Source organism: Anser cygnoides, chromosome 1, assembly GCF_040182565.1.
Source record: "Anser cygnoides isolate HZ-2024a breed goose chromosome 1, Taihu_goose_T2T_genome, whole genome shotgun sequence".
NCBI classification, from domain to species: domain Eukaryota; kingdom Metazoa; phylum Chordata; class Aves; order Anseriformes; family Anatidae; genus Anser; species Anser cygnoides.
In genome coordinates, this window is record NC_089873.1 from 185,862,761 (window position 1) to 185,876,642 (window position 13,882).

At 35.1% G+C, this 13,882-nt stretch overlaps 1 long non-coding RNA gene across 1 annotated transcript; it reads right to left on the reverse strand.

Annotated features, from left to right (window-relative positions):
* Positions 1 to 2,728: 2,728 nt before the first annotated feature.
* Positions 2,729 to 13,587, reverse strand: LOC106043231 (uncharacterized). The gene is made up of 4 exons (XR_001211570.3): positions 13,422 to 13,587; positions 13,184 to 13,218; positions 9,245 to 9,334; positions 2,729 to 3,405 (listed from the first exon to the last, which is right to left on the reverse strand). It is a non-coding gene; the product is annotated as an uncharacterized lncRNA (long non-coding RNA).
* Positions 13,588 to 13,882: the final 295 nt, after the last annotated feature.

Below are 13,882 nucleotides of genomic sequence, written 5' to 3' on the forward strand. Positions count from 1 at the left end.
AAACAACCAATATCCTTGCTCTGAATTGCAATAAATGAGCATAACAAAAACCTCAAATATACGGTGCTACAAGGAATCTCAGCAATAGCCAAGTCCAAAAAAGAACACTGCAAATGCATTTGAGAAAATGATTACCACCAAATACACACAGTAGAGCTTAGAAACATTATTATTATAGCCAAACTATGTTCATTCATGCATGGTAAGTACATTTATTCATCACGGATTGATGTCATAGATCAACATAGTCTTCTTACAACAGGCACCTCCATGCAAATAGATGACAAAATTAAACATGCAAAATGAAATTTAGTACATTACTCAGTGGACTATTCTGTCATTTGTGCTACAGCTAATTTGTGGGTCCAAAATATAGCTAGAGAATGAGCTAAAAACTGAACTGTGTGGACAGGTAAGGTCCTGGGTTCAAGCTCACTCCATGACTTTTTTTTTTTTAAAGGATGTTTTCCATCATGGTTATATTCATTGTGCCACTCTGTAAGTGACTATTTTAAAAACAGTTAAGAGGAAAAACATGGTAGCTGTTATCTGTGATACTCTGGGTATTTCTGCACTGTCAAAACACTTCTCTCCTTATTGCACTCCTGGCCTTTGTTCACAGATTGTCCATACAGCATTAACATTGTTTTATGCTGGAGTTTCTTTTTTGAGTGTTCTGCTCACAGCAAAACCTACTATGGCAGGAAGGGAGCCAGCTCCAGCTCCCTCCCCTCCTTTCCAACATTATCCCAACAAGGTTTGTGCCTGTGTGTGTGCTTGACCCACCTAGGTCACAACTCTGAACATTCAAATTCCACTTCTGTTTCTTGACATATAAATAGCATTGTAGCACAGCACTCCAATTATTTTCTATGCTTTAAAATGGGAAAAAAAATGCACAAAACCAACCAACCAAATCAAAACTAAAACAGAACTCAAATAAGTAAAATATCATACTATGTTTTAGGTTTGCCACTAAATGAAGAGCTGCTGTGGTGAGGAGCTGTGTTTAAAAAAAAAATATAGATGCTCCCTGTGCATCATTAATGACATAATATGATAACAATGACACACACCTTACAAAAACTGCATTTTAAATATAGGGCTAATTGCTGAACAAGACAGTTATAAATTCTTGAATGTCACCCACATCTTCATACAGGTTGGGTATCAGTCTGTGAAGTATTCATTAATGTCCTGGGTCCTCCTAGATCATGGCTTAGAGACTGTCTAATGAAGATTAATGAAGAAAAAAGAGAGTTGAAAACCAACAAGCATATCCATTTATTGCATTAAGTAGAATATTACAGGTGGGACACCAATACATCCGACAAAATGTTAGAATTGAAATACTGTCTCTTTATTACATGAAGAGACATTAATCACAGGAAGGAAAATCATATATTTTTTCCTTCAGCTCCCCTGTTATTTTCCAAGATAGATTTATTTTTCATTAGTGACATGCTTTTACAGAGGATAAACAGAAAATTGCCAACGTTTCAGAGTCTGGATCATGTCCTGCTATTACAGGATATTTATCTCTTCACTTAAGCTGGCAAGGTGAAGCAGATGGTGACTGAGACCATTTGTTGCTTAGAAATATATATTGTGTATATATATATATATATTTATTTATTTTCCTAAAGAGGGTTCACAGCATAGGGTTAATTTTCCATGCAAGGCAATTCTGGATTAAGCAGGCTTCTTCTAAACCTTCCCATGAGCTTCAGTAGCTGTGAAAAACATTTCTGAAAATATATCTGAAAGTAATTCTTCGAAACAATATGTCAAACAAAGTACCAAAATTAAAGAGTATTATTGGAGTACACCTACAAAGGTCAAATGAGTTTGACTTTCAGAATTATTGTTTCTGCTCCTGGTGAAAAATTTCCACATCTAAACAGCTTTTGATCTTTTAGTAGAAGCCCATTAAATTGTGTGAGACAATACCAATGGAAAATAAGCATTCTGCTTCCTTAAGAGATTTCTGTATAATGTCTGAACACAGAATGAAATAGCCAGGGAAGTTTAAGCATATGTGTGTGATTTAGTGTCCCTAGAAGGGTTATCAATAAAATATTTTGGGCTTCTAAAATAGTTTTCTCTCTCTTCTTGTGCTAAAGAATCAACTACAGTGCAGTATGCACTCTCCACAGATCATGTTTTTTTTTTTTGTTTTTTTTTTTGTTTTTTTTTTGTTTTGTTTTGTTTTTAAGAATTAGAAGTGAGGAAAAGAGGGAAAGAGGATAATTGGATGAAATATGCAAGAAAAAAGGGGGGGGGGGATTTATTCTGCTATTTTTAGTAGGTGAACGTAGTTTGTATGGGCACCTGCAGTCAGTAAATCTCTGCTGATTATGGATGGAAAAGTTCACCCCACTGAGTTGGCACAAATTCTGTGGGTATGTGCTGTTTTACAGGACACCAAAATGTTACGAAAAGTTGTTCAGACCCATCCAGCCTTTTGACTCTTACTGTCTCATGCTTGAACATCACTGGCAAAGTCTTTGCAAGATTACAAGACAGTAGAGCTACTACTACTATCCGTGTCTTTGAGCAGATGCAGAGTCACTCTGAATGAGAAATGTCACTCTGAAAGAAGATAAAAGACAATTCTGAATACCTCAGATGCTTGCAGATCGATGTAAGAAAAACAGATTAAAAAAAATAAAAAATGAAGATATAAGTCAATGTTTTAACATTAATATAGAAGTGCACAGCTTGTTCAGCTAGGAGAGATGAACATTTATTTGTATAGAAATGGTCAGTAATATAAATACATGGCCCAAAGTACTTGTATTGCCCATTTAGAGAAAATAAAATCAAGAAGAAATACATAAAACAGTTCTTAAGCATGCATGTGAGAGTTGCCATAATAAATTGGAAAAGGTCTTTGTACAGGACCTGAATGAAGTAGTTAACATTACAAAATGAGGAATTAGTCTAGGCTTCAGGAAAGCTCTCTTTCAATACTGATAGTCAAGCACTAGAGTGATTTAGGTAGCAGGACTGGGGTATTTCCATCCGAAAAACAGTGTTGCACAAGCTCCTGTCAGGAATGTTTCAGGGGTGGGCAGTTCTGTTTTAGGATCCATTAGGTACCCTGACACAGAACTTCTGCTCCTTCTGAAAGCTCCAGACTGTTCCTCTCCAGTGAGACTCTGCAGTCACCAAGCCTGATGTGCTTCAGGACTTACAGATTCTAATGCAGAGCCTAAGGCTGAGCATCCTCACTTTGTAATAGTCCTTTCCTCTAGCAGTATAATTGTCCAGCTGCTTTTTTATTTTGAAGAACTTGCCCGTCGAAGCTGAAACAGATCTGAGTGCATTTCTCTGTTCCTCCATCATCACTGTGCCTCTCGGGGCTGCTTCTCTCCTCCTGGTTCCAGCAGCCTTCTCCTGTGGCTGCAACACAGTGACAAAGTGAGCAATGTCACCCATAAAGAGCACTTTTTCACCATGATAGGTGGTCTGTTTCCTGTCTAATAGCACAAATTGAAACCAGTGCTATCTGTATCTGGCACTGGCGCTGTCTTCTCACGTGGCTGAGACTGGCAGAACAAAGAACTGTGAAATTTAAGGCTGAACTCCATGAAGAGGATTTCTACCCCATTTCTCTCCTGCAGGATTTCTCCAAAGTCCAAGAATAATCTAACTATACATGCTTTAAAAAACTTGCTTATTGAAAGGAAATGGCGTTATGCCTTTATTTTTACTCTGCATGGATCATTTCACCAAAAGAAGTTTAACTGTAACCTAATTTTGGGGATCCTCAAGCTTCAATTCTAGCTCTGAAGAGTCAATGAAGCACTGTCTTCATTAGAAGAATTACACATATCTCAAGTAACATGCCAGCTATACTAAGAAGTGTTTTTAGGATGACCTCAGGGAATTAAACTGCTTTCAGTTTGAAAATTTATTACTAGTAAGAAAATACTAATGAAATATGCGTTTGCCTGACCCTTTAAGCTTGGCTAGTAAGTAAACATCACAAACTGTTTATATTAAAGAAAGCCATTTCAAAAGTAAATGTTAGTCATGTCAGTCCTTTTTTTCCATATCTCTTTTCTGTAAAAACTTCTCTAAATATGGTTGTTTCTTCTCTTGGGAAAACCCTGTTTGTGGAGGAAGTTTCTAGTAATACATTGTCATAGATAATAATAATAATTTAAAAATAAAATAGAAACAAGGCTTCAAAGCTGAGAACAATCTTTGATGTTACATTAACTCTTTCATTAACTGTAGTCAGGATTAAATATGGTCAGCTGACAGAAGAAAGATGGATGACAAATAATGGATATGTCAGAGCTCGATGCTATTGATCCTCTTTCCCCATTTAGAAAAAAAAATGGTCATAAAGAATTACAGGAAAATCCAGTTGCCAGTCCTGTAGCAAGCTGGTTATCTCTATAACAAAGCTGGAAAAATTCTGTATATAATTACTGTTGCTGTAATTTTGGACTGGGATTCCATATGCCTGTGTTCTGATCTCTCCCTTATCACTAGCCTTGTCTTGAAGAGGTTGCCATGTTTGTGAATGCCACATCCCTGGAAGTGTTCAAGGCCAGGTGGGATGGAGCTTTGTGCAAACACATCTAGAGGAAAGAATCCCTGCCCATGGCAGGGGGATGATCTTTAAGGTCCCAAAACATTCTCTAATTCCATGTCGTCTTTTCACTAACAGTAACCTGTTAAGATTAAACATGCAGAAGGTTACTTTTAAAAGATTTATTGCCTCTAAATTAAATATATGAATTCCATGACTTGTCAGACCTCAGCAAGGTTTTTTTTTTTTTTTTTTTTTTTTTTTTTCTCTCTAATAGAAACAAGACATAAGTGTCAGATTTACTTTTTAATCATTTTCATATTCAGCATTTTATATGGCTGGTATTGACTGTTTTGGAAACTGTTGTTTAGGAGACAAAGCAGGAAAAACGTTCTTTATTCATGTGTGAGATATGAAAGCAGCTAGTGCATAGGAAGTTTTTCTAGAGTGACAGATGAAACAGTTCGTACATTAAAACTAACTGATAAAAAATACAAATATTTTAGCAGAGGGAAAGGTCTCTGTAGACTTAAAACTGTTACAGAAGTCACTACAAAGAAAGAAGGTTAACTAATAGTCACAAGATCTCTGATTTTTTTTTTTGATTTTTTTCCATAGTTCAAGTAATTTTTTAAGTTTGGAAAACTATTCATAAATTTTAACATGCATAATAAACCTAAAATTATTGAAAATAATGGCAATCAGTTGTATAAATGATACAATTACACAGAAGTATTTCCACCCACAAAATTATCTAGGAAGAAAAAAAAAAAAAAAACCACTTCTAGCAAACCATGAAATGATATTTTATGTATTTAAGCAAAGAATTTGGATAGTAGTGCAGAGTATAAAATCTCAACTAAAGTGACAGCATTATATTATTTCTGACAATCGATATGATGTCTCCAATGGTCAAAAAGGCACTTAATGATAAAGCTTTTGGATATTCTTATTCTGTTTTTGTTGTTGTTTTATAAAACCAGGTCTCCAAGTTCTTTTTCCATTAACTCCTACTGGATGAAAGTCAAGGATCATCTGTTACAAGTCATTATTAATAAAAGCATTGTGCTAGTTTACATAGGCACAGACTAATCTATTGCAATAAATATCCTTTGTTCAGTGAGTATGCTTATTTATTACCATTCTACAGCAACGTGTATAACTTACAAATAGTTGCCTTCCAAATAGACTTTCAACTCTAATCCAAATTATCCAAACAGCTGATTCAAATATTTTGCTCCCCTAGAGAAGCATTATGAGTAAAGTTGGAAGATTACTATAAACATGTCCTCATTATCTCTCATTTTGATATTAAAAATGTATTTAACTACATCTTCTTTTGTGTGCTTATCTCCTTAATAATTCTAGTTAACATATTCATAGTCAGGAATTTTCAGAAATTTAGTGAATTTAAGAGAATACAGCAGAGTATTTACAAAATCTAGATACTCATTACTGACCTTGAATGAACTGGAGTTATTGTAGAAAAACATTAAAGAGTGGAATTTGAACAAGTAATTAATGTCAAAGAGATGAAATAATCATTTCCCCATTTTGCTCAGTTCTATCTCTGATGTCTGCGTAACAGTGATTACAGTCTTTATAGACTCTGAGAAAGGCAATCCAGTAATTCCATTAAGAGTACACCATTGAGGGTAGAACAAGACAGTACAGGTCCAAAAGATATGAAAATCATATCCTGTTCCCTCACAGATATCTTCAGCTGAAAAATGGTGCCATTAAATGCAGTTGCTCCCTTATGGTATCTCTCTTAATTACTTATCCCATCTCCATATCTGACACATCTAAATTTTCTTACTGGAAGATGTAGTATACCTTCATCATCAGACCATGTTTAGGTTACAGGACCAGGAGACACGAACCACTGCTGTCTGATGAAGTCCTTACTAATATCAACTCCCAATTATGGTATAGTTTTATGGATGATGCAGAAGGGACCAATCCCCCACACATTTATAGACCACATGATGTCTAGAAAAAGAAGGATTCATTACTTATCAAACGAAATGAATCTTGACTTAAAGATTCCATCTGAGGTAACACAAATCCAGCTTACTCTATACACTATGGATATCATTTTTGTAAATTCCTCTTTCCAAGTTGCAACTTTTCTTACATGTCCTTTTCCAAAGGACCATGTTCAGTTGTGTTTCTTTGGTCTGCAAGGATGGGATTCATTGCAGATGTTTATATGATGGCTAAAAGTGGTGTTCTATTTTTGTAGTCATTGAAGAAAAACAGGCAGTCCTATGGCAAGATTCATTTTATCTATGAAAATATATGCCGAAACATTTTGTCTGCATATGCAAGGAAGTGCCTTACGCAGACGTCTGTACTGTAGATGTTTAGCATTTGGTTGGGTGGATCTCACCAGAGGTCCTAGGAACTGCATACAAACTAGGCACCCATGAAAGCAGGATCTGAGCATCACATTAAGTACCAGACTATCCTGGGATACAGACTCTTCAAGATCTCATGGAGATGACAGTTTGACTGTCATACATCTCTATTTTCTTGATCCCCAGTAGCGATCCCACCATAGCATTGATGGAATATAAACTCTTCTTGTCTACATCAGTCAGCCTTCCTGCAGCAAGAGCAGCAGTGACCAGAAGCAGCAAGCAGACACAACAAAGATACTATCCCTTGATTCCACAGTTGGTGATTAAGTGACAAGAGCTCTGTGCACAAAGCTCTGTGCACTAAGACACACCTATACAAAACACAGAGAGGTGACATCCTATACCACAGACTTTCACCAAAGCATATCAAACTAAGATCTATGATAATTTTACAGTGAGTACAGTGCCAGAAAAATTACCAAACTGAAATAAAATACTGGCAAGCTTCAATAAAAATGAAAATACCTAGATACATACATACACATGATACTTATTTCTCAACAAGAACATACATGATTTCTGTTCTTTGGCTTAGAATTGAGCATGAAACTCTATAAACCAAAGGTGTGTGTAAGAAAAGGGTGTGTAAAAAAAAAAAAGAGAGAGAAGGGTAGAATTAATTCTTTGTTTGAGCCTATTTCCTACCTTACACAGATGTGTATGAATAAAATGATGTGCACCTTGCACATCTGTGCAGTGATTGCAAATTGTCTCTATAGCACCATCTATCGGTCTTTCATTGATGGTAAATCATACTACGGTAAACACACACTAGAAACTATACACCTCATGGCTGAGAATATTAATACTCCCATACTTTCTGAATGCTTGTTCTTCCCTTCCCCCTGCCCAGCTTCTGTCACTTCTCTTGAGCTAATAATTATGGGCAAAACACACTAGAGTAATGGGAAAATAATGGTATCCATTTAATGCAGGAAAAATAGAAGTTCCCTCTCTCAGGATTACTCATTAAGCAGCGTTCTGAAAATCTATGCAACAAATTATCTTGTTTTTCTGTTGCTCATAATCAAATATTAAGTAAATTTCTTTCTGGGTTTAACACTGCTTGGAGAATATATACCAAAAATGTAGCTAAATACTGCATTAAGCAATTTAAAATCCAACAAGACCATTTGATATTCTTCTGTCACACACAAAAACACACAAAAAATATTTAAAAAACTACCAAAGTACTCTAAAATGATAATAATAATAAAAACATGAGTTAATTCTCTTTTGGTTTATTTCTGCCTAGCTATATACAAGCATAAAAGATCTGGCAAAAGAAATTATTTCCAATTGTTAAATGAAAGTAACTTCAACCTCTAAACATTCTTTGTTACCTTCCTAATACCCTCTGACTTTTCTAAGCTCACTAATATGATCTGCTATAAAAAAAAATAATTATATATATATATGTATATATACGCGCACACACATATAATCAGTAAGCTTAACTAGTAGGGTGCCTCAGTATGCATAGCAAGACTGGATATCAGAAATATTTTATACACAGAAATAATCTTCTTCCAGTGTTTTACATTCACGAAAACATCTGAAACAAAGATTAACTACTGTTATCTAAAATGCAGAATCAGTGCAGCATCCACTGTGGGCAAGTCTCTTGTTGTTACCATTGTTACTATTTACAGGGGGTTTAATAGCTTTACAGACATTTATGATTTCCTCCTAGAAACTGACTGCACAGTAATAATGTTCTGATAAAAAAAAAATAAAAAAATGATTGCCACATCACATGTAAGAAAAACGAATATCAGAAAAAACACAAAAGAAGCATTTACAAGGTAGGAACAGAACTGATATTTCAAGCCTGAATATCTTCCTTCCCCTTCTTGTTCTAGTGTCCTTCTGCAAATGACTGAATTTTATATTCTGTGTCTCAGGTTTTAGATACCTTCAACACATCCCACCACCAAGCTGAACTGTTGTTATTCTTCAGACAGTAGGAAACAGAACATTAGTATACTGTAAAAGCCATTCATTTCTAAAAGCATGTCCCTTTTTGATGCATTAAAAGCATTACTGGTGGATTTCTTTGTCTGATGGAGAGAGAAGCAGAAGAATCATGTGGGGTTAATATTTATATATGTATTTATTAAAGTTTGAGTAATTAGTCTATGATTTGCTTTTAAAACAGTTTAGTATCAATATCCGTTACAAATAGAGGTCAAAGAAAAATATCAAAATGTTAGCTGGGAAAAAAAAAAAAAAAAAGGAAGTGAAAAACTAATGCTAAGACAGAACAGTGGAACACCTGGTTGGTGGGATATCCCAGTTGCTCTTCTGGGTGGGTGCGGATCTGCTGTCAGACATCTGCTGACCCTGTGTGAACCTCCACAATACCCTAAGGAATAAAACGTGGCCTATGGTTAGGCATATTAATCCTCATTTAAAGTCCTATTGTCCTAGAACATAATGGGCGCAACCTGCATTTATGTACATTACTGTCCTATTAACTTTCATGAGATTCTATCTGAAGGATAGAGTTCACCATTTCCATACATAAAGGCCAGGACAGAAACATTTGCTCTCTTAAGCTACATATGCTTCCAAATTTGAGTCACACTGTTCAAATGGCATCTGAGAGTGCAAACAGATTGGCTGCATGTGTCTTTTAAAAGCATGAAAACTCAATTTCCCAAAATGTCATATAAAAAAAGGGGTACAGTAAGCTTTGGAGAAAAATGTCTCATTATGGCCACTTAGAGAATCCTAAAATAGGAAAAAAAGCTACTCCCAGGAAAAGGCTCACGAGTATCAAAAATAAAGATTCCACAGTTTCCTGAAGTGAAATCTTCCACTGTTTAACTCCTTTTTTATAGTCTGAAACATCCTACTTATGATTAAGCTTAGATTTTCCTTGCTAAAATCCAAAGTTTACTTTACTCCTCTATCTGGTGAATATGCTAGCTGTCTTTTTACAATTATTTTTTATACAACTATAAACTATGTAATTATATAACTATAGTTTAAAGGCATCTTTTCTTACACAGACCAAGCCAAATACATTGAAACATTTCTGAAAGGTGACCTGGCCTCTAGTCTCTCTGCATTTATTTATGTTTTTCTTAACACCACTATCAAACATGAAGTCCAAAGCTGATGTAAAGTGATGCTTAGGTAGAGCAGAACAACGATTTCTCATGTGTCGTAACTTCTCATTAGTTCTTGCTAATATATTCTGAAAGCCTATGGCATTCTTGCAGTTATCGCTTTTAAAAAAAAATATTATTACTATTTGCAATAGCTTTGGTATGGCTGCCTCTCCCTCTCTCCCTGAGTGTATGTTCCACTAAAATCTCCAAGCCTTTCTTTCCAGTCATCTAAGGTTGTCACCACCTCCTTTTCTTTCCCTTCCTTTTTTTTTTTTTTTTTTTTTAAGTACATTGCAATTACTCCACTGTTTATTTCTATTATTTCAAAGTCTCTTTTATCAGATTTGTCTGAAGGGCCTCCATCTGCATTTTCAGTCGTTTCTCTCCATTAAGACAGAATAAAACCTAGTTATACACTCTAAGTATTGAAGATGCAAAGCCACATCTCCAAAAAGTTTCCAGAAAAGATTCCATTACTTTTTTTTTTTTGATTGCTTAAGGTGTTCAATGTCTTCTTCTCTCAAATTGATAATGTGAGCTAAATTTGGTTAAACATTTCTTTTGAAACCCTGTTCATTCTCCTTCTAGAAACTTTTGTCGTATGTCATCTCTTTCAGAAGATCATAAACACATTTCTGGTAATGCAATGTTGTCTTTTTTTTTCTCCTGACTTTCTTTCCTGAACAGCCTGTACCCTTCTATATCAACACTCCAGTCCTTTGATTTATCCTACAAAGTCTCTGTCTTGCCAATTAAGTTATAGCTTTGTTTGTGCAGCAAGACATCTCGTTCTTTCTGTTTATTCCCCATACTCTTAGAGATACCTAAAACATTTGGCTAGTTGCCCTGGAATTCTGTTTCTTGATTACCTTTATCTCCCAGTTGAAATATCCCATTTGTTTCCACAATTTCAAACCTTTTACCAAGTTACCATCCTCATAAACACAGGTAAAGGTTTCAGCTCTTTCAGAAAATGAGAAAGGGATCATTGCTTAGGTTTGTTTTCTATTCCTTTTCAACAAAATTACCTTTTCCATCACTGTCTTAATGCTTTTGTCATGCAGTTGTAAGGATCATGATTCATACACCTGATTTTATGTATCTGTAATGCTGGCATTCACATGTGAGATAGGGATCTTATCTCCTACTACAGCCAAGAGGAACTGAGTGTGGATTCAGGTGCCTGTGCCTAGGTGTCCAATGCCCTGTGAGATGCCGCAGAGCATCTCAGAAAAGATACAGGTCACCTGTAAGAGTAGATCTTATTAAAACAAAGTGAAACAAATCCCACTTGCCCACCTACTGCAGATGTCTTGTAGAGGCTTGGGAACCTCAGACAGCATGAGGCACCTCTGTTTTGGTGTCTGCTCCCTTTCAGTATGGCGCTTAGACTATTCAGCATATCCTGAAGTCAAAATCCATATTCAAAGATGAACTTTTCTATAAGATTCCTTAACTGTATTGAATAGAGTTCTACTGACTCTAGATGGAGCGTAAGATGCTCATCAGTTCAAATATGTACACCTAAATTCAGATGTCTCTAATCTGGAGCTGAATCCCAATCTAGCACTGGATTTGTTCCATTACATCTGTGTTTTACTAAAACTACTAAAAGACTGTGTCAAAAATAAATAAATAAATAGATCAAAAAGGCAACAGCTGGGTCTTCTGAAAGAATATAAGGGCTTACTGGAAAGCACAGACATCTGAGAATAATCATGGAGGACAAAAACTAAACGGCTTTGAAAAACACTAAAAATTTAAATGATGTCATTCTACTATTCATTAAAATATAGCAAAAGAGCCAATTATTGTACCAATTTCCACCCTCTGATGTCAGAAAAATAAGTATAAATAATTCTAAAACTCAGGGTAAGAGAACAAAGGAGAAAAAGGTTATAGCATGCTAGTGAAAATAAGAAATGTGAATTCTGGAGAACAGAAAAATGTAGTTAGGTAAAGGAAGTTTAATTGCTTGCTGTCCATTAAAAATATGAAATTTTAAATAGTAACGAAATGAGAAGTCTATGTAGAATTCTGCAAGTCCCTAATGTAAGCTGAAAAAAATAAATAATAAAGTAGTAATTTAGCTCCTAATAAAGCTAAGGGACCTGTATCCCTCTATTAAAATATGAGAAACAATTATTCTCTTACCTGAACAGCATGGAACTCTGGAGGAGGTCACATGAAGACCTGCACTATATATGTCATGACTTGACACTAAAGTTGACGAAATACCAAAATTTGGTACTGGATTTTTTTTTCAGTGGTTAGTTTGTGTTTTACCCTGTCGATATTTTTATTATTACAGTGAAACACCTAACCAACTAACCAAACCAAGCCAAAACCAACAAACAAACAAACAAACACAGTTCCAGATTCTAGAACAGTTTGGGATAGAAAAAAAGGCTGAGCCTAATAGTCCCACAGCTGAGATCGGTACTTGCCTGCTTTAAGGACTATTTATTCTCATCCCCAGATCAACATCTCACCTTCTACTTATCCTTCCCTTCACATGTTCCTATCACTTTCTCTCATGGCCCTTTTCTCTCTGTTGTTCACAAGAACAATTTATACCCCAAACATTCCCAATAAATGCTTAATTAAAAATGAAATATTTATGCTGTTTTTTTTTAAATTTTTTTTTCTCCATTCCTTTCACATTTTTTTTTAATGTTCTTCAATCATTCAATAAACAGAATCTCTTTTTCTCAAGTCTATAGTCTAGGAAACTTTAGTTTTGACTAAAGTACATAAATGGCAATACACTGAGTTATGTGGACGGAAAAGACTGAAGAGTATGGAATGCCTGGTGTGGGCTGGCAAGAACAATTTACCATTTGCAAAAAGTTCTGGCTGGGGGAACTGCATGGCCTATAACAATAGAACTAATTGAACTAACTTGTTACAGATTTCCTAAATTAGAGTAATACAGAGAAAAAATGATAATCTGTATTTTTTCTAACAATGTAGTCTCCAAAACAAATGTAGAAAAATTCTAAACTGCAACAAGACATATTACTGTACTTTGTGATTTCAAGTTACATTATTTCTAATGGGTAATATATCAACAGAACCATACTTAAAATTATACTTACACAATAGAGACCTGAGGAAATCTTCCTCCATTATCCTAAATTAATAAAAAATAAAATTCATTTTAATTAATTGACTAGATTATTTCAAATACTTGCTGTAATTTTTTTTTCTAATGCATATAAATTTTCCTCTTAGTAAAAATGATCCTTTACACTTTCATGCTAATATTAAGAAAAGCTTTCATTGATACAAAAAGAAAAGAATCTGAGAGAGAAGAATATTAGCGATACTTTTTACCTGGCACTGAGCAAACCTGACTAGCATTTCTGCTGTGCTTTTTCTTTCCTTACGGACATAAAAATAATGAGCTATTTCTTCGGGTAAGCTGATTCAGCTTCACTGGTTTTGATAAAGCTATCCTGTCTCACACCTGCTGCAGATGTTCTTACCTGTAGCCAATGATATTGCAAGGCTAAATCAATTATCATTTGCTAAATTTGCAGCTTTCTCTTATTTTTCAAACTTCCTTTAATCTTTTTTTTTTTTTTTCCCTGTGTTTAGTGGTTCATGAAATAAAATACACCCTAGTAATATTCACACAAACTGCAGAAAGAAGGGGGAAAAAGCAGCATGGTTGGTATTGCAGATACATAAAATTTAGCTGAACTGAAAATGATCAGCTGCTGGGCATTCATCAGTAGGTGTTCTTAGGAAAGTGGTATAACGGGAGTGGTAGAAATGCACGTCCCAAGGGAAAC